This window comes from Cetorhinus maximus, chromosome 32 (assembly GCF_964194155.1).
Source record: "Cetorhinus maximus chromosome 32, sCetMax3.hap1.1, whole genome shotgun sequence".
NCBI classification, from domain to species: domain Eukaryota; kingdom Metazoa; phylum Chordata; class Chondrichthyes; order Lamniformes; family Cetorhinidae; genus Cetorhinus; species Cetorhinus maximus.
The window spans coordinates 6,739,561-6,760,558 of record NC_135910.1 but is presented as its reverse complement, the minus strand read 5'-3'; positions in this window follow the sequence as shown (position 1 = coordinate 6,760,558).

The window sequence follows — 20,998 nt, the reverse complement described above, 5'->3', positions numbered from 1 at the left end:
AACTCTTGCTGTTTTATCTTGTGAACTCTTGCTGTTTTATACCCTGAACTCTTGTTACTTTATCTCTTGAAGTATCACTGTTTTGTGTCTCAGACGCTCACTCTTTTATCTCCTGAATGCTTGCTCTGTTTTCTCTCGATCTTTCGCTATTATATCTCTTGAAGTCTGGCTGCTTCATCTCCTGAACTCTCGTTGTTATATCTCCTGAACTCTTGCTGTTTTTTCACTCAGATTCCTGCTATTTTATCCCCTGAACTCTTGCAGTATTATCCCCTGAACTCTCATTGTTTCATCACCTGAACTCTTGCAGTTATATCCCTTCAACTCTTGCTGATTTATCTCCTGAACTCTTGTTGGTTTATCTCTTGTGCTCTTGCTGTTTTGTGCCACAAACTCTCGCTGTTGTGTCTCCTGAACTCTTGCTCTTTTATCGCTTCAACTCTTGCTGTTTTATCTCTTGAACTCTCGCTTTTGTATCTTCTGAACTCTGGCTGTTTTATCTCCTGAACACTCGTTGTTATATTTCCTGAACTCATGCAGTTTTATCCCTTCAACTCTTCCTGTTTTACCCCCTGAACTCTTGCTATTTTATCTACGGAACTCCTGCTGTTTTATAACCTGAACATTTGCTGCTTTATACCCTGAACACTCGTTGTTTTATCTGTGAGAATCTTCCTGTTATCCACCCAGAAATCTGGCTGTTATACCTCCTGAACTCTTGCTGTATTAACCCATGACATTTTGCTGCTTTCTCCCCTGAACTCTCGCTGATTTATCAACAGAATTCTTGCTGTTTTATATTCTGAACTCTGGCTGTTTTATATCCTGAACTCTTGCTGTTTTATACGATGAAGTCTTGTTGTTTTATCTCCTGAACTCTTGCTGTTTTATAACCTGAACTCATGTTGCTTTATATCTTGAACTGCTTTCTGTCTCGGACTCTCACTCTTATATCTCTTGAATTCTTGCTGTGTTATCTCTCGATCTCTCGCTGTTGTATCTCCTGAACTATTTTTGCTTTATCTCCTGAACTCTCGCTGTTTTATACCCTGAACTCTTGTTGTTTTATCCCCTGAATTCTTGCTGCTTTATACCCTGAACTCTTGCTGTTTTATCTCCTGAACTCTTGCTGTTTTATACCCTGAACTCTTGCTGTTTTATACCCTGAACTCTTGCTGTTTTATCTCCTGAACTCTTGCTGTTTTATACCCTGAACTCTTGCTGTTTTATCCCCTGAACTCTTGCTGTTTTATCCCCTGAACTCTCACTGTTTTGTACCCTGAATATTTGCTGCTTCAAACCCTGAACACTCTTTGTTTTATCTATGAGAATCTTGCTGTTATGCACTCTGAAGTCTGGCTGTTATACCTCCTGAACTCTTGCTGTATTAAACCCTGAACATTTGTTGCTTTCTCCCCTGAACTCTCGCTGATTTATCAACAGAATTCTTGCTGTTTTATATTCTGAACTCTACCTGTTTTATACCCTGAAGTCTTGTTGTTTTATCTCCTGAACTCTTACTGTTTTTTCCCTGAACTCTTGCTGTTTTATCCCCTGAACTCTTGCTGTTTTATCTCCTGAACTCTTGCTGTTTTATACCCTGAGCTCTTGCTGCTTTATACCCTGAGCATTTTATGCTTTATACCATGAACACTCGCTGTTTTAGCTATGGAACTCTTGCTGTTATATACCCTGAAGTCTTGCTGTTTTATACCCTGAACTCTTGCTGTTTTATACCCTGGACATTTGCTGCTTTATACCATGAAAAATCGCTGTTTTATCTATGAGAATCTTGCTGGTATATGCCTTGAGGTCTGGCTGTTATATCTACTGAACTCTTGCTGTATTAACCCCTGAAATTTTGCTCCTTTCTCCACTGAAATATCGCTGATTGAGCAACAGAATTCTTGCTGTTTTATAATCTGAACAGGGGCTGTTTTATGTCATGAACTCTTGCAGCTTTATACCCTGAACTCTAGCTGTGTTTATACCCTGAAGACTTGCTGTTTTACACCCCGAACTCTTGCTGTTTTAAGCCCTGAACTCTTGTTGCTTTATCTCTTGAACTATCACTGCTTTGTGTCTCGGACTCTCACTAATATATCTCCTGAACTCTTGCTGCTTTATACCCTGAACTCTTGCTGCTTTATACCCTGAACTCTTGCTGTTTTATCTCCTGAACTCTTGCTGCTTTATACCCTGAACATTTGCTGCTTTACACCATGAACAACCCCTGTTTTATCTATGAGAATCTTGCTGTTATATACCCTGAAATCTGGCTGTTATCTCTCCTGAACTCTTGCTGGATTAAATCCTGAAATTTTCCTACTTTCTCCACTGAACTCTCACTGATTTATCAACAGAATTCTTGCTGTTTTATACCCTGAACTCTTGCTGTTTTATCTCTCGAACTCTCGCTTTTGTATCTCCTGACCTGTGGCTGTTTTATCTCCTGAACTCTCGTTTTTATATCTCCTGAACTCATGCAATTTTATCCCTTCAACTCTACCTGTTTTACCCCCTGAACTCTCGCTATTTTATCTACGGAACTCTTGCGGTTTTATAACCTGAACATTTGCTGCTTTATACCCTGAACACTCATTGTTTTATCTATGAGAATCTTGCTGTTATACACCCTGAAGTCTGGCTGTTATACCTCCTGAACTCTTGCTGTATTAACTCCTGAACTTTTGCTGCTTTCTCCCCTGAACTCTCGCTGATTTATCAACATATTTCTTGCTGTTTTATATCCTGACTCTTGCTGTTTGATACCCTGAACTCTTGCTGTTTTAAACCCTGAACTCTTGCTGTTTTATACCCTAAACTCTTGTGGCTTTATCTCTTGAACTATCACTGTTTTGTGTCTCAGACTCTGACTCTTAAATCTCCTGAATTCTTGCTGTCTAATCTCTCGATCTCTCACTGTTGTATCTCCTGAACTCTTTTTGTTTTATCTCTGGAACTCTTGCTGTTTTATACCCTGAACATTTGCTGCTTTATACAATGAACAATCGCTGTTTTAGCTATGGGACTCTTGCTGTTATATACACTGAAGTCTTGCTGTTTTATACCCTGAACTCTTGCTGCTTTATACCCTGAACTCTTGCTGTTTTATACCCTGAACATTTTATGCTTTGTACCATGAACACTCACTGTTTTAGCTATGGAACTCTTGCTGTTATATACCCTGAAGTCTTGCTGTTTTATACCCTGGGCATTTGCTGCTTTATACCATGATATATCGCTGTTTTATCAATGAGAAGCTTGCTGGTATATGCCTTGAAGTCTGGCGGTTATATCTCCTGAGCTCTTGCTGTTTTAACCCCTGAAATTTTCCTCCTTTCTCCACTGAACTCTCACTGATTTATCAACAGAACCCTTGCTGTTTTGTACCCTGAAATCTCGCTGTTTTATACCCTGAACACTCGCTGATTTATCTATGGGACTCTTGCTGTTACATACCCTAATGTCTGGCTGTTATACCTCCTGAACTCTTGCTGTATTAACCCCTGAAATTTTCCTGCTTTTTCCACTGAACGCTCGCTGATATATCAAAAGAACTCTTGCTGTTTTATACCATGAACACGTGCTGTTTTCTGAACTCTTGTGGTTTTATCTTGTGAACTCTTGCTGTTTTATACCCTGAACTCTTGCTGTTTTATCTCCTGAACTCTTGCTGTTTTATCCCCTGAACTCTTGCTGTTTTATCTCCTGAACTCTTGCTGTTTTATACCCTGAACTCTTGCTGTTTCAATCCCTGAACTCTTGTTGCTTTATCTCTTGAACTATCACTGTTCTGTGTATCAGACTCTCACTCTTATATCTCCTGAATTCTTGTTGTGTTCTCTCTCGATCTCTCGCTGTTGTATCTCCTGAAGTCTGGCTGCTTTATCTCCTGAACTCTCGTTGTTAAATCACCTGAACTCTTGCTGTTTTTTAACTGAGGTTCCTGCTATTTTATCCCCTGAACTCTTGCAGTATTATCCCCTGAACTCTCATTGTTTCATCCCCTGAACTCTGGCAGTAATATCCCTTCAACTCATGTTGATTTATCTCCTGAACTCTTGTTGGTTTATCTCTTGTGCTCTTGCTGTTTTGTGCCACAAACTCTCGCTGTTGTATCTCCTGAACTCTAGCTCTTTTATCGCTTCAACTCTTGCTGTTTTATCTCTCGAACTCTCGCTTTTGTATCTCCTGACCTCTGGCTGTTTTATCTCCTGAACTCTCGTTTTTATATTTCCTGAACTCATGCAATTTTATCCCTTCAACTCTTCCTGTTTTACCCCCTGAACTCTCGCTATTTTATCTACGGAACTCTTGCTGTTTTATACCCTGAACATTTGCTGCTTTATACCCTGAACACTCGTTGTTTTATCTGTGAGAATCTTCCTGTTATCCACCCTGAAGTCTGGCTGTTATGCCTCCTGAACTCTTGCTGTATTAACCCATGACATTTTGCTGCTTTCTCCCCTGAACTCTCGCTGATTTATCAACAGAATTCTTGCTGTTTTATATTCTGAACTCTGGCTGTTTTATATCCTGAACTCTTGCTGTTTTATACCCTGAACTCTTGTTGTTTTATATCCTGAACTCTTGTTGTTTTATCTCCTGAACTCTTGCTGTTTTTTCCCTGAACTCTTGCTGTTTTATACCCTGAACTCATGTTGCTTTATACCCTGAACTCTTGCTGCTTTCTACCCTGAACTCTTGTTGCTTTATCTCTTGAACTATCACTGTTTTGTGTCTCGTACTCTCACTCTTATATCTCCTGAATTCTTGCTGTGTTATCACTTGATATCTCGCTGTTGTATCTCCTGAACTCTTTTTGTTTTATCTCCTGAACTCTCGTTGTTATATCTCCTGAACTCTTGCTGTTTCTTCACTCAGATTCCTGCTGTTTTATCTCCTGAACTCTTACGGTTTTATCCCCTGAACTCTCAATGTTTCATCCCCTGAACCCTTGCAGTTATATCCCTTCAACACTTGCTGATTTATCTCCTGAGTTCTTGTTGGTTTATCTCTAGTGCTCTTGCTGTTTTGTGCCATGAACTCTCGTCATTGTATCTCCTGAACTCTAGCTCTTTTATCGCTTCAACTCTTGCTGTTTTATCTCTCGAACTCTCGCTTTTGTACCTCCTGACCTCTGGCTGTTTTATCTCCTGAACTCTCGTTGTTATATCTCCTGAACTCATGCAGTTTTATCCCTTCAATTCTTCCTGTTTTACCCCCTAAACTCTCGCTATTTTATCTACAGAACTCTAGCTGTTTTATACCCTGAACATTTGCTGCTTTATCCCCTGAACTCTCGCTGTTCTATCTCCTGAACTCTTGCTGTTATATCTCCTGAACTCTTACTGTTTTATACCCTGAACATTTGCTGCTTTATCCACTGAACTCTCGCTGTTTTATTGCCTGAACTCTCGCTATTTAATCTCCTGAACTCTCATTGTTTTATCCCCTGAACACTCACGCTTTTATCTCTCAAACTCTCACTGTTGTATCTCCTGAACTCTTGCTGTTTTATCCCCCAACTCTTGCTGTTCTATCTCCTGAACTCTCACTGTTTTATCTCTCAAACTCACAATGTTTTATCTCCTTAACTATTGCAGTTTTATCCCTTGAAATTTTGCTTTTTTATCCCTTAAACTCTTGCTCTTATATCTCCGGAACTCTTGCTGTTTTATACCCTGAACTCTGGCTGTTATATCTCCTGAACTCTTGCTGTTTTATACCCTGAATATTTCCTGCTTTATCCCCTGAACTCTCGCTGTTTTATTGCCTGAACTCTCATTGTTTTATCCACTGAACTCTCGCGATTTTATCTCTCAAACTCTCACTGTTGTATCCCCTGAACTCCGGCTGTTTTATACCCTGAACTCTTGCTGTTATATACCCTGAACTCTCGCTGTTTTATACCCTGAACTCTCGCTGTTTTATACCCTGAACTCTTGCTGTTATATCTCCTGAACTCTTGTTGTTATATACCCTGAACTCTTGCTGTTATATACGCTGAACTCTGGCTGTTATATCTCCTGAACTCTTGCTGTTATATACCCTGAACTCTTGCTGTTATATACCCTGAACTCTTGTTGTTATATACCCTGAACTCTGGCTGTTATATCTCCTGAACTCTTGCTGTTATATACCCTGAACTCTTGCTGTTATATACCCTGAATTCTGGCTGTTTTATTTCCTGTACTCATGTTGCTTTATCTCTCGAACTATTGCTGCTTTGTGTCTCAGCCATTCACTCTTATATCCCCTGAACTCTCACTGTTTCATCCCCTGTACTCTTGCAGTTTTATCCCTTCAACTCTTGCTTTTTCATCCTCTGAACTCTTGCTCTTTTATCTCCGGAACTCTCGCTGTTTTTCCATTCAGATTCCTGCTGTTTCATCTCCTGAACTCTCACTGTTTTATCTCCTGAACACTTGCTGTTTTATCCCCTGAACTCTTACTGTTATATCTCCTGAACTATCGTTGTTTTGTCACTCAGATTCCTGCAGTTTTATCTCCTGGACTCTTGCAGTTTTATCACCTGAGCTCTCACTGTCTTATCCCCTTTACTCCTGCAGTTTTATCCCTTCAACTCTTGACGTTTTATACCCTGAACTCTTGCTTTCCCATCCACTGAACTCTCGCTGTTTTATCTTCTGAACTCTTGCTGTTTTGACCCCTGAACTCTTGCTGTTTTATCCCCTGAACTCTGGCTGTTTTATCTCTCGAACTCTCGCTCTTATATCTCCTCAACTCTTTCTGTTCAACTCTATCTCTTCAACTCCTGTGTTTTATCCCCTGAACTCTTCCTAATTAATCTCTCAAAATCTCGCTGTTGTATCTCCTAAACTCTGGTGGTTTTATCTCCTGAACTCTTGCTGTTTTACCCCCTGAACTCTCGCTATTTTATCTACAGAACTATTGCTGTTTTATAACCTGAACATTTACTGCTTTATACCCTGAACACTCATTGTTTTGTCTATGTGAATCTTGCTGTTTTATACCCTGAAGTCTGGCTGTTTTATACCCTGAACTCTTGCTGTTTTATACCCTGAACATTTGCTGTTTCGTCTCCTGAACTCTCGTTGTTATATCTCCTGTACTTTAGCTGTTTTGTTTCCCGGACTCTCGCTCTCATACCACCTGAACTCTTGTTGTTTTATCTCTTCAACTCTTGTGGTTTTATCACCTGAACACTTGAGGTTTTATCTCGCAAACTCTCGCTGTTGTATCTCCTGAGCTTTGGCTGTGTTATCACCTGAACTCTCATTGTCATATCTCTTGAACTGTCGCTGTTTTGTCACTCAGATTTCTGCTGTTTTATCTCCTGAATTCTCACGGTTTTATCTCTCAAACTCACGCTGTTTTATCTCCTTAACTCTTTCAGTTTTATCCCTTCAACTCTTGCTGTTTCATCCCATTACTCTAGCTGTTTTATACCCTGAAATCTCACTGTTTTATCTCTTATGGTCTTGTTGTTTTATCTCCTGAACTCTCACCGATTTGTCACTCAGATTCCTGCTGTTTTATCTCTTGAACTCTTGCAGTATTTTCCCCTGAACTCTCGCTATTTCATCCCCTGAACTCTTTCAGTATTATCCCTTCAGCTATTGCTGTTTCATCCCCTTAACTATAGCTGTTATACCTCCTGAACACTTTCTGTTTTCTGTTTTATCTCTTCAACTCTTGTTCTTTAATCCCCAGAATTCTTGCTGTTTTATCTCCTGAACTTTGCTATTTTATTACCTGAACCCTGGTTGTTTTATATCCTGAACTCTTGCTGCTTCATCCCCTTAACTCTAGCTGTTTTATCCCCTGAACTCTCACTGTTTTTCCTCCTGAGCTCTCACTGTTTTATCTCTCGAACTCTGGCTGATTTATCCCCTGAACTCTTGTTGTTATATCTCTCAAACTCTCACTGTTTTGTCTGCGGAACTCTTGCTGTTTTATACCCTGAGCTCTCACTGTTTGGTCTCTCGGACTCTCGCTCTTATATCTCCTGAACTCTTGCTCTTTTATCTCTTCAGCTCTTGTTGTTTTATCCCCTGAACTGTTGCTGTTTTATCTCTCGAACCCTCGCTGTTTTGTCACTCAGATTCCTGCTGTTTTATCTCCTGAACTCTTGCACAATTATCCCTTCAACTCTGGCTGTTTTATCTCCTGAACTCTCATTGTTATATCTCCTGAACTCTCACTGTTTTGTCACTCAGATTCGTGCTGTTATTTCTCCTAAATCTCTGCAGTTTTAACACCCAAACTCTCACTGTTTCATCCCCTGAACTCTTGCAGAATTATCCTTCAACTCTTGTTGTTTTATCCCCTGAACTCTCGTTGTTTTATCTCCTGGACTTCGTTGTTTTATCTCTCGAACTCTCGCTGTTTTCTCATTCAGATTCCTGCTGCTTTATCTCCTGAACTCTTGCTGTTTTCCTCCTTAACTCTCATTTTTTTATCTCTCAAACTCATGTTGTTTGATCAACTTAACTCTTGCTGCTTCATACCCTGAACTCCTGCCGTTTTATCCCCTGAACTCTTGCTGTTTTATCTCCTGGACTTCATTGTTTTATCTCTCGAACTCTCGCTGTTATATCTCTTGAACCCTTCCTCTTATATCGCCTAAACTCTTTCTGTTTTATCTCTTCAACTATTGTTGGTTTATCCCCTCAACTATTGCTGTTTTATCTCTCGAACTCTCATTGTTTCATCCCCTGAATTCTTGCCGTTACATCCCTTCAACTGCTCCTGTTTTAAACCCTGAACCCTTGCTTTTTCATCCCCTGAACCCTGGCTGTTTTATCTCCTGAACTCTTGCTATGTTATCTGCTGAACTCTCATTGTTTTATCTCTCAAACTCTCGCTGTTTTGTCACTTGGACTCTCGCTCTTATATCCCCTGAACTCTCGCTGTTTCATCCCCTGATCTCTTTCAGTTTTATCCCTTCAACATTTGCTGTTTTATCCCCTGAACTCTCGTTGATTTCCTGCTGAACTCTCACTGTTTTATCTCTTGATCTCACACTGCTTTATCTCCTGATATCTTGGTGTTTTACCCCCTGAACTCTCACTGTTTTACACCCCTGAACTCTCGCTGTTTTATCCCCTTAACTCAAGCTGTTTTCCTCCTGAATTCTCACTGTTTTATCTCTCGAGCTCACACTGCTTTATCTCCTGATATCTTGCTGTTTTCTCCCCTGAACTCTTGTTGTTTTATCTCTCGAATTCTCGCTGTTTTGATTCTCGGACTCTTGATCTTATATCTTGTGGACTCTTTCTGCTTTATCTCTTCAGCTCTTGTTCTTTTATCCCCTGAATTCTTGCTGTTTTATCTCGCAAACTCTCATTGTTGCATCTCCTGAAATCTGGCTGTTTTATACCCTGAATTTTCACTGTTTCATCCCCTGAACTCTTGCAGTTTTATCCCTTCAATTCTTGCTGTTTTTTCCCCTGAAGTCTCGTTATTTTGTCACTCAGATTCCTGCTGCTTCATCCCCTTAACTCTAGTTGTTTTTCCTCCTGAACTCTTGCTGTTTAATCTCCGGAGCTCATGCAGTTTCATCTCCTGAACTCTTGTTGTTTTATCTCTCGAAATCTTGCTGTTTTGTCTGCAGAACTCTTGCTGTTCTATACCCTGAGCTCTCGCTGTTTTGTCTCTCGGACTCTCGCTCTTATATCTCCTGAACTCTTGCTCTTTTATCTCTTCAACTCTGGGTGTTTTATCTCCTGAACTCTCGTTATATCTCCTAAACTCTCACTGTTTTGTTCACTCAGATTCCTGCAGTTTTATCCCCTGAACTCTTGCAGTTTTAAACCCTGAACTCTTGCAGAATTATCCCATCAAGTGTTGCTGCTTTATCCTGTAAGCTCTTACTTTTTCAGCCCCTGAAATCTTGTCTTTTTATCACCTGAACTCTCGCTGTTTTATCTCTCAAACGCTTGCTGTTCTATCTCCTGAACTCTTGCAGTTTTAACACCCAAAATCTCGCTGTTTCATCCCCTGAACTCTTGCAGAATTATCCTTTCATCTGTTGTTGTTTTATCTCCTGATCTCTTGCTTTTTCATCAACCTGAACTCTTGCTGCTTTATCTCCTGAACTCTTGCTCATTTATCTCTTCAACTCTTGATGTTTTATCCCCTGAACTCTGGCTGTTGTATCTCCTGAACTCTCATTGTTATATCTGCTGAATTCTTGCTGTTTTATCTCACTGCATTAGATCCTGAACTCTTGCTCTTTCATCTCCTGAACTCTTGCAGAATTATCCCTTCAACTGTTGCTGTTTTTCCCCCTGAACTCATGTTGTTTCGCCTACTGAACTCCTGCTGTTTTATCTACGGAACTCTTGCTGTTTTAAACCCAGAACTCTGGCTGTCTTGTCTCCTGAGCTCTTGCGGTTTTATCTCCTGAACTCTCATTGTTTTATTTCTCGAACTCTCCTGAAATATGGCTGTTTCATCTCCTGAACTCTTGCTGTTTTTTCCCTTCAACTCTTGCTGTTCTTTCCCCTGAAGTCTCGCTGTTTTGTCATTCAGATTCTTGCTGTTTCATCCCCTGAACTTTTGTTGTTTTAATCCCCTGAACTCTTGCTGTTTCTTCTCCTGAACTCTCACTATTTTGTCTACGGAACTCTTGCTGTTTTATACCCTGAACTCGTGCTGTTTTATCTCCTCAACTCTCGTTGTTATAACTGTTGAACTCTCACTGTTTTGTCACTCAGTTCCCTGCTGTTTTATCTACTGAACACTTACTTTATCAGCCCCTAAACTCTTGCTGTTTTATCTACGGACCTCTTGCTGTTTTATCCCCTAAACTCTTGCTGTTTTGGCTCTCAAACTCTTGCTGTTGGATCACCTGTACTCTGGCTGTTTTATCACCTGAACTCTCACTGTTTTACATCCTGAACTCTTGCAGAATTATCCCTTCAACTGTTGCAGTTTTACCACCTGATTTCTTGCTTTTTCATCCCCTGAACTCTTGCAGTTTTATCTCTCCAACTCTTGCTGTTTCATCTATTGAACTAGTGCTGTTTTATCCCCTGAACTCTCACTGTTTTATCTCTCGAACTTACACTGCTTTATCTCCTGAAATCTTGCTGTTTTACCACCTGAACTCTTTCTGTTTTATCTCTTCAACTCTCATTGTTATATCTCCTGGACTCTCGCTGTTTTGTCACTCAGATTCCTGCTGTTTTATCTACAGACCTCTTGCTGTTTTATCCCCTCAACTTTTGCCATTTTGGCTGTCAAACTCTTGCTGTTGTATCACCTGTACTCTTGCTGTTTCATCTCCTGAACTCTCGTTGTTTTATCTCCTGAACTCTCATTGTTTTATCTCCTGAACCCGCACTGCTTTATCCCCTGAACTATCGCTGTTTCATCCCCTGAGCTCTTGTTGCTTTATCACCTGAGCTCTTGCTGGATTATGAACGAAACTCTTCCTGTTTTACACCCATAACTCTGGCTGTCTTGTCTCCTGAGCTCTCGCTCTTATATCTTCTGAACCCTTTATGTTTTATCTCTTGAACTCTTGTTATTTTATCCCCTGAATTCTTGCTGTTTTATCTCTTGAACTCTAATTGTTGGATCTCCTGAATTATGACTGTTTCATCTCCTGAATTTTCGTTGTTTTGTCCCCTGAGCCCTTGCAGTTTTATCCCTTCAACTCTTGCTGTTTTTCCCCCGAGGTCTCGCTGTTTTGTCACTCAAATTCCTGCTGTTTTATCCCCTGAACTCTCGCTGTTTTATCCCCTGGATTCTTGCTATTTTTCCTCCTGAACTCTCACTGTTTCATCTCTCAAACTCACGCTGCTTTAGCTCCTGAAATCTTGCTTTTTTAACCCCTGAACTCTTGCTGCTTCATCCCCTGAACTCTTGCAGTTTTATCCCCTGAACTCTTGCTGTTTCTTCTCCTGAACTCTCACTGTTTTGTCTCTGGAGCTCTTGCTGTTTTATCCCCTGCACTCTTGTCGTTTTATCTCTCGAATTCTCGCTGTTTTGTCTCTCAGACTCGCACTCTTCTATCTCCTGAACTCTTTCTGTTTTATCTCTTCAACTCTCATTGTTATATCTCCTGGACTCTCACTGTTTTGTCACTCAGATTCCTGCTGTTTTATCTACGGACCTCTTGCTGTTTTATCCCCTGAACTCTTGCTCTTGTATCACCTGTACTCTGGCTGTTTCATGTCCTGAACTCTCGTTGTTACATCTCCTGAACTCTCACTGTTTTGTCACTCAGATTCCTGCTGTTTTATCCTGTGAGCTCTTGCAGTCTTATCCCCTGAACTATCGCTGTTTCATCCCCTGAGCTCTTGTTGCTTTATCTCCTGAACCCTTGCTGGGTTATGAACGGAACTCTTCCTGTTTTACACCCAGAATTCTGGATTTTTTGTCTCCTGACCTGTCGCTCTTATATCTTCAGAACTCTTTATGTTTTATCAATTCAACCCTTGTTCTTTTATCCCCTGAATTCTTGTCGTTTTATCTCTCGAATTCTCATTGTTGCATCTCCTGAAATATGACTGTTTCATCTCCTGAATTTTAACTGTTTCATCCCCTGAACTCTCGCCATTTTATCTCCTGAACTCTTGCAGTTGTATCCCCTGAACTCTCGCTGTTTTATCCCCTGAACTCTTGCTGTTTTATCCCCTGAACTCTCACTGTTTTATCCCCTGAACTCTCGCTGTTTTATCCCCTGAACTCTCGCTGTTTTATCCCCTTAAGTCTCGCTGTTTTTCCTCCTGAACTCTCACTGTTTCATCTCTTGAACTCATGCTGCTTTAGCTCCTGAAATCTTGCTGTTTTATCTCCTGAACTCTCACTGCTGTATCTCCTCTACTCTGGCTGTTTTATCTCCTGAACTCTCGTTGTTATATCTCCTGAGCTCTCTCTGTTTTGTCACTCAGGTTCCTGCTGTTTTATCTCTTGAACTCTGGCAGTTTTAACGTCTGAACTCTCGCTGTTTCATCCCCTGAACTCTTGCAGAATTATCCTTTCAACTGTTGCCGTTTTACCACCTGAATTCTTGCTTTTTCATCCCCTGAACTTTTGTTGTTTTATCCCCTGAACTCTTGCTGTTTTGTCCACGGAACTCTTGCTGTTTTATACCCTGAACTCGTCCTATTTATGTCCTGAACTCCTGCTGTTATATCTCCTCAACTCTCATTGTTTTATCTCTTGAATTCTCACTGTTTGATCACATGAACTCTCGTTGTTATATCTGCTGAACTCTCACTGTTTTGTCACTACGATTCCTGCTGTTTTATCTCCTAAACTCTTGCTTTGTCAGCCCCTGAACTCTTGCTGTTTTACCTACGGACCTCTTGCTGTTTAATCCCCTGAACTCTTGCTGTTTTACCTACGGACCTCTTGCTGTTTAATCCCCTGAACTCTTGCTGTTTTGGCTCTCAAACGTTTGCTGTTGTCTCGCCTGTACTCTGGCAGTTTTATCTCCTGAACTCTCATTGTTATATCTCCTGAATGCTGGCTGTTTTGTCACTCAGGTTCCTGCTGTTTTATCCTCTGAACTCTTCTTGTTTTATCTCCTGAACTCTTGCTGGATTATCTACGGAACTATTGTTGGTTTTTACCCTGAACTCTTGCAGGATTATCCTTTCAACTGTTGCCGTTTTATCCCCTGAACTCTGGCTGTTTTGTCTCTCGGACTCTCGCTCTTAAATCTCCTGAACTCTGGCTGTTTTATCTCTTCAACTCTTGTTGTTTCATCCCCTGAACTCTAGCTGTCTTGCCCTGTGAACTTTTGCTGTTTCATCCCCTGAACTCTAGCTGTCTTGCCCTGTGAACTCTTGCTGTTTTATACCCTGAACTCTTGCTGTCTTCCCTCCTGAACTCTCACTGTTTTATCCTCAATCTCACGCTGCATTATCTCCTTAACTCTTGCTGTTTTATCTCCTGAACTCTCGCTGTTTTGTCACTCGAACTCTCGTTGTTTTATCTATCGACCTCTCGCTGTTTTATCTCCTGAACTCTCCCTGTTTTATCTCTCAAATTCACACTGTTTTATCTCCTAAACCCTCGCTGTTTTATATCCTGATCTCTCGCTGTTGTATATCCTGAACTCTCGCTGTTTTATCTCTTGAACTCTCACTGTTTTATTCGCTGACCTCTTGCCAGTGAAATCTGCAATATATAAGAGCTTGTATGGGAAAATTCAGACATTTCCTCGTTGTTTAATCTGAAAGTTGGAAAGACAGAACCAACATTTGTCACAGTGAAAGTAAATGGCAAACCTGAAATAGACAGGGGAGCTTCCACTACAGTAATTGTGGAACATAGCTTCGGATATTTGAATAACGGTGAACATCAATTAAATTTAGAAGAAACAGACACCAAGCTAAAAACATAAATGGGTGAAGACATTCAAGTAAAAGGCATAAGCAGAATAACTGTCCATTATGGAAGCCAATCGGCACAGCTACCCATGATGGTGGTAGCAGATGAAGGGCCAAGCCTCCTGCAGCGAAATTGGTTAAAGGAGAATAAGTTAGAATGGGCTGCAATTTTCCAGTTGAGAGCAAGTGGGCTACCAGAGCTACTTAAAAATTACTCCACTATCTTTAAGGCAGAAAATCCAGGGCTTGTAGGCCAAGATTCATATGGGTCCAGAAGCAACCCCTCACTTCATGAAGGCGGGCCTGGTACCATATGCCCTGTGAGAAAAAGTTGACATTGAACTGAACAGAGTAGAAAAACTGGGTGTTATACAACCTGTTCAGTTCTCAGAATGGGCAGCACCCACAGACCCCGTCCTTAAACCCGACCAAAGTGACCGAATTTGTGGAGAGTACAAACTGACGGTTAATAAAGTAGCTAAGCTAGACAGGCACCCCATTCCAAAATTCGAAGACCCGTATGCCAAGCTGGCAGGAGGGGCAATGTACATAAAGCTTGACACGAGTCATGCTCATCAACAACTAGAGTTGGATAATGCCTCCCAGGAATTTGTCACAATTAATACCCACAAAGGGTTATACCAATATACACGGTTGCCTTTCGATGTCACCTCAGCTTGTGCCATCTTTCAGAGACAATGGAAAGCTTACTCCAGGGACCATCCCAGAGTCTAATCTAATTAGAAGATGTATTGGTGACAAGACTCACTGAAAAAGAGCATTTGACAAACTTAGTCTTAAAATGTTTCTTGCAAGGCGATTAAAAAAAGAAAAATGCAAGCGAGGGAGGTAATCTATTTGGGTCACTGGGCAGATTCACAGGGCCTTCACCCAGTTGAGGAGAAAGTGACAGCCATAAGAGAGGCACTTGTGCCAAAGAACTCAGAGCTCAAATCATTCCCGGAATGATCAGCTATTATGGGCGGTTCTTACCCAATTTGCCTACAGTGCTGGCCCCCCTGCATTCTCTACTCAAAAAGAACCAATGTTGATCTTGGGAGGCGCCCCAGAAAGAAGCTTTCATAAAGGTGAAGCAATTGTTGCACTTGTCCAATCTATTGGTGCATTAGGACCAGACGAAAGAATTGATGCTGACATGTGACGCATCTCCCTATGGAGTGGAAGCAGTGCTCGCCCATCAGATGGATAACAGCACAGAACGGCCAATAGGATACGTATCAATAACACTCACCACAGCGGAAAAGGGATACTCACAGATAGAAAAAGACAGCCTGTCCATCATCTTTGGTGTCAAGAAATTTCACCAGTATGCACACAGCCGCCATTTTACAGTTGTTTCAGACCACAAACCATTGCTAGGATTGTCTAGTGAGGACAAGGCTATACCACTCATAGTCTCAGCATGAATACAACAATGGACTTTAATTCTGGCAGCATACGAATACACTTTTGCACATAGGCCTGGCAATCAAATCACAAACGCCGACGCCCTTAGTCTTTTGCCTTTACAAGAAAATGATGAGCACGTCCCAGTTCCACGGGAATTTGTTTTACTCTTAAATTTCTGAGATTCCTCACCGATATGTGCTCGATAGATCAGAGACTGGACAAGTCGGGATCTAGTCCTATATCAGCTACGAGAACAAGTGCTACATGGTTGGTCACAGGAGCCCGTATCTGACGAAATGAAACCGTACTTCCACAGAAAACATGAAATAACCAGCCAGGATGGCATCTTATTGTGGGGAGCACGAGCGATAGTTCCTCCAAAGGGAAGGGAGCCACTTTTAGTTGAACTACACAGTGCCCATCCAGGAATTTCCCGAATAAAGTCGGTAGCACACAGCTACCCATGGTGGCCTGGGATGGATGGTGAAATTGAGAGATTAGTAAAGCACTGTGTGCAATGCCAGCATCTGCAAAAGTTGCCAGTGACAGCTCCATTACACCCATGAGAGTGGCCAGGTAGGCCTGACTTTTCCTCCCAAGACCCGACCCGACACCGCTCCTCCCCCAAATCCTCCTTCCCCCAAAATCTACCCACTTTCCTTATCTACTTACCTTCTGCTTGGCCTGGGAAGGACCTTTAAATTTGGCTGGACCTTTAGCTTAGCTTGTTTACGGCAGTTAATGTCGTAAAAAGTGGGGCGTGGTCTCGACGCTGGGCCCCAGGGAAGTGCCGCAGTCCCTGGATCTCGCCTGTCCTGAGCCGGAAGGTTGGGCGAGATAGGGTCGATAAAAGTTTCAGGTAAGAACGTAGGAGCAGAACAGCAATCCAACTCTGATTGCCACTCTGTGGAAGTTCGGGTCTGATATATAGTGGTCTCTTTTGCTCACCACATTTCTCTCACATCTGCCCGACTGAGAAAGTCATGTCATTTGTCGGTCTTTCAGTTCTGAAACCCCACACTGGGATTCAGGGTAGGTGCATTCAGCCTAATAAGGGCAGCACTGTCAAATACATTTCCCACAATGCTCTGCAGGGAGATGCCTCGATAGATGTCGCACTCACTGCGGTTGACCTTCTTCTTGTACAGGGTCATGATCTTTGCATCACACATATCCTGGGCACTGCCCCCTCCCTCCAGTAAAGACAGAGAAGTTTGTACAGGTTCTGAAGGACTGCTGGTTTCCTGTGCTTGATTCAGGCGGTATAGCCACAGCTCCTGGACCTTGCCAATGGCAAGCGGATCAATGTCTTTGCCAAGTTCCTCTACTCTGGATTCAATACCCGGCTCTGCCATGACAGGCAGGCTCTCTATGGTATCTAGAGCTTCCTCGGTGACAGTGTTCTCCCTAGAGTCCAGCTCAAGGTCATGTTCCGCCCGTCTCTCCAACTGTTTATTGCAGTCAGTGATGACCTTCCCTGCCTTTGTACTCAATGAAGCCATTTTGTTGCTGATGGACCTGTTCCCATTCTGATTCCCTTTTTGATGGGCATCTGTCACTCCACCTCAAATTCAAACTACAAAACTATATTGTTGTGTTCCTTCTATCGGGTCGCTTTGCTCAGTGAACACAGTTGCACGCCCATCTACTGGTGAGTGAGTTGGTAAACAAGATACTGCAGAAACAGAGACCCATGTAAGATGAAGCTCATGCTGTTTATTAACATAAGTAACAGAGCACTAACACAATGTGTGCTTCTCCAACCAGACCCTATTCTAAACTACTGATTAACACTGTAGCCCGCGCTACAATGGATTCGGATGGATTTCCCGTTGACTTCCACTGTCACGTAGATTGGCTGTTTTACCCATTTTTAAGTTGTGTAGTGAGTAAATATCTGACTCTGTTTTTTCACTGGTTCCTCTATTATGTGGATTTCATGATTTCTACCTTTCTGCTTAAAGTTTTGTCTTAATCTGTCTTTACAATATCACGTAATGTGCTCATTACGAAGGCAGCAGAAACAGTTGATTCTTTTAAATTGTCATTCGCTTGCAGTCTGTCAGGTTCCATTTCTGCCGCTATTATTGTGGGTTTTCTCTTTAAACTATTGTTTTTTGCTGGTCTGTTAATGGCGGCTGTTTCCCGCCTTTCTGCAGAGTCCAGCGCTTCTGCGCAATTTCTAATCGGGGCTTCCCTCCCGTTGCAGAGGATGGTGCCATTTTGTGTTCCCTTAATTGCTCCTGAATCTCTGGCTGTGCGAGCCCCATCTCCAGCGCCTTACTGAAGTCTAAATTCATTTCTGACAACAACGTTTTTTGAATGCCGTCTTCATTAATCCCACACACTTAACACGCCTCTTAACGTGTCACTTAACAGGTCTCTTAACATGTCGTTAATCGACATCCCCAACTCTCAGTGCTCTGTCAGTTGTTTCAAGGCTGCTACATAGCAAGCGCCTGTCTCACCAGGGGCGCGACACCTCAAGTTAAATTTAAAACGTTGCGTTGTTACCGGGGATTTTGGCTGAAAGCGGTTTTTCACAAGGTTTACCAACTCGCCAAAGCTCTTGGAATCTGGGGCATTGGATGCTGTTAGACAATGAATTAGGCCATATGTTTTACTGCCACGTGTCGATAAGAGGATCGCTCGCCCAATATAATGTGACCAGGTGGTCTGATCAAACGGCTCGATACAGCCAAACCGGAGGGAGATAACTTCAACAACAATGATGAAGTCTGTACTTCGCAAGGTACGGCTGATTTACGTCTGTGGAATTTCCGCGGCTTTCTTTGGTGTCATCGACTGGTCCTGTTTTGCCTCGACGCCAGTTGTTGTGTTCCTTCTATCGGGGCGCTTTGCTCAGCTAACACAGTTGCACGCCCATCTACTGGTGAGTGAGTTGGTAAACAAGATACTGCAGACGCAGAGACCCATGTAAGATGAAGCACATGCCGTTTATTAACACAACTAACAGAGCACTAACACAATGTGTGCTTCTCAAACCAGACCCTAGTCTAAAGCACTGATTAACATTGTAGCCCGCGCTACACAGCAATTGGGTAATACAGTCATGTGGTCAATCTGCTCACATTCTCTTAAAGGTGTATTGCACCTCAAATGACCACATATATATGGGGCAAAATGGTGAAAGAACTGTCATTGCAAATCACCCCTTTTTTGATCAGTTATGTCTATTTTACGCCATTGATCAGACTTGGACTGGAAAATTAGCTCAGACCTAGAGGGCATGGTTTTAAGATTAACAAACCTCAAATGAGGCTAGACCTTAGAAGACAGTTTTTACTTCCCCCACAGGTTATTTGAACAAGCTCCCAGAAAAAGCAGTTGAGGCGGCAACAGTCAGTTCTTTGAATATTATATTCCAAAATTGGGAATGGACCTAGGATGGCATATAGGTTGAGTTGATCAAATAGTGCACAAGAGGTACTGGCTATTGTGCTGGTGGGGGGTATTATAGAATGAAGGAGGCCCATCACGTCTTATTTTGAGACCAGCCCTGTACTGAACAGTATAGTAGTAAGGATAGATTCTAACGCCCGCCTGGTTGACCAGCCACATATGTTCCACCTCCTTGAATGCATCTAAAATTTAACCTCGGATGCTAACTTACACCAAGTCCCACTCACCTTTCACCCTATGCTTCCTAGTACACATTGACTCCTAGTACAGCAATGTCTCAATTTTAAAATTCTCATCCTTATTGTCAAATCCCTCCCCTCACCCCTCCCTCTCCCTCTCTAACCTTCTCCGGCCCTACAATCTTCCAAGGAATCTGCGTTCCTTCAATTCTGGCCTCTTACGCTTACCCAATTTCCTTCACTCCACTATTGGCAGCCATATCTTCAGTTGCCTAGGCTCCGAGATGTGGAATTCATTCCCTAAATCTCTCTAACTATTTCATCCTCCTTTAGGTTATTTCTCAAAATCCATCTCCTTGACCTTAAGTGGCTTGGTACCTAATTTTGTCTGATAACATTCCTGTGACGCCTTGGGACTTGTTTTACCACATGAAGAGCGCTATATAACCACAAGTTGTTGTTATATCTTTTTGCATGCATCGGAGACAACACAGGGAAGTGGAAAAGAAGGAGCCCAGATGTAAGGAGGATGAGTTAAGGAAAGAGAAGTTTAAGTTCAAATGTTTTGAGAGAAAGTTGATGGGGAGGGGGTTCTTAATAACGTAAAGACTATTAATGGCGAATCTAGAATATTACCTTAAGGCAAGGCAAGTCAATAAGACATAGGGCAGGAGGTTCCCCAATTAATGGCCAGCCAGCATAAAACGCGGGCTGGATACCTGAGCACTGCCGGGACGGGGACAGGAGGAGCGTGAGCGCTGAAGTTTGCGCATGCCCGGGGGAGCACTCACTAAAAACTCCCTGGAGGCACAGAGCCTGCCTCAGGGTGCTGAAGAGTTTTATAATGAAAAATGAAGAAACTACAATTAATGTAAACGTGTCCCCATATGTGACTCAGTCGCACGCAGAGGGACATGTTAGAAATGAATTTGATTAAAAATATTATTTTTTTTATTCATTGCTGGAAACCTCATCCCGCCCGTGGATGAGGCTTTGCAACAAATGCAAAGGCCACCCGGCCTATTCGCCCGCCCGCCAGCCGTAAAGTTGGACGGGCAGCAGAAAAATCGACTTAATGAGCTGCTTAAATGCCTTAACAGGCCTGTTAATTGTCGGCGGGCACGCTGCCAACTACTGCGCAGGCCCGCCGACCGAAATATCGCGCGATGATGTCGGGACGCTCGCCCAACGTCATCACGCTATTTCACGCTCGGGCGCGTTGGGCACATGCCCGCCATCCCTCCCCCCCCCGAGCTGAAAGTCTTAGCCATAGATTTAAATTAGTGAAAGACGATTTTAAAATAGATACTAGAAACCTGCTAGGCTAGGGTGAGCTGGAGGATCAGTTGGGTGACCTACGATGGTCCAATAGTGTTTTCTTTTCCCTGGATTTTCCTTAAGTTTTTACTGTAAATAGGCAAGAGTCCATTGTGTAAAAAAGGGGGGTAAAGGGGTGAAAAGACTTTTCCTTATTCCATGCTTTCTTACCTTTGTAATACATGTGAAGTGGTTTAGTCAGGCAATTTACAGTCCATCTATAAACTCCTCACTCTTGGGGCAGGATCTTGCCCTTGACGGGGAATATCGCGCGATGATGTTCATCGCGCGATATTCCCCGTCAAGGGCAAGATCGGTGGAAGGCCCACG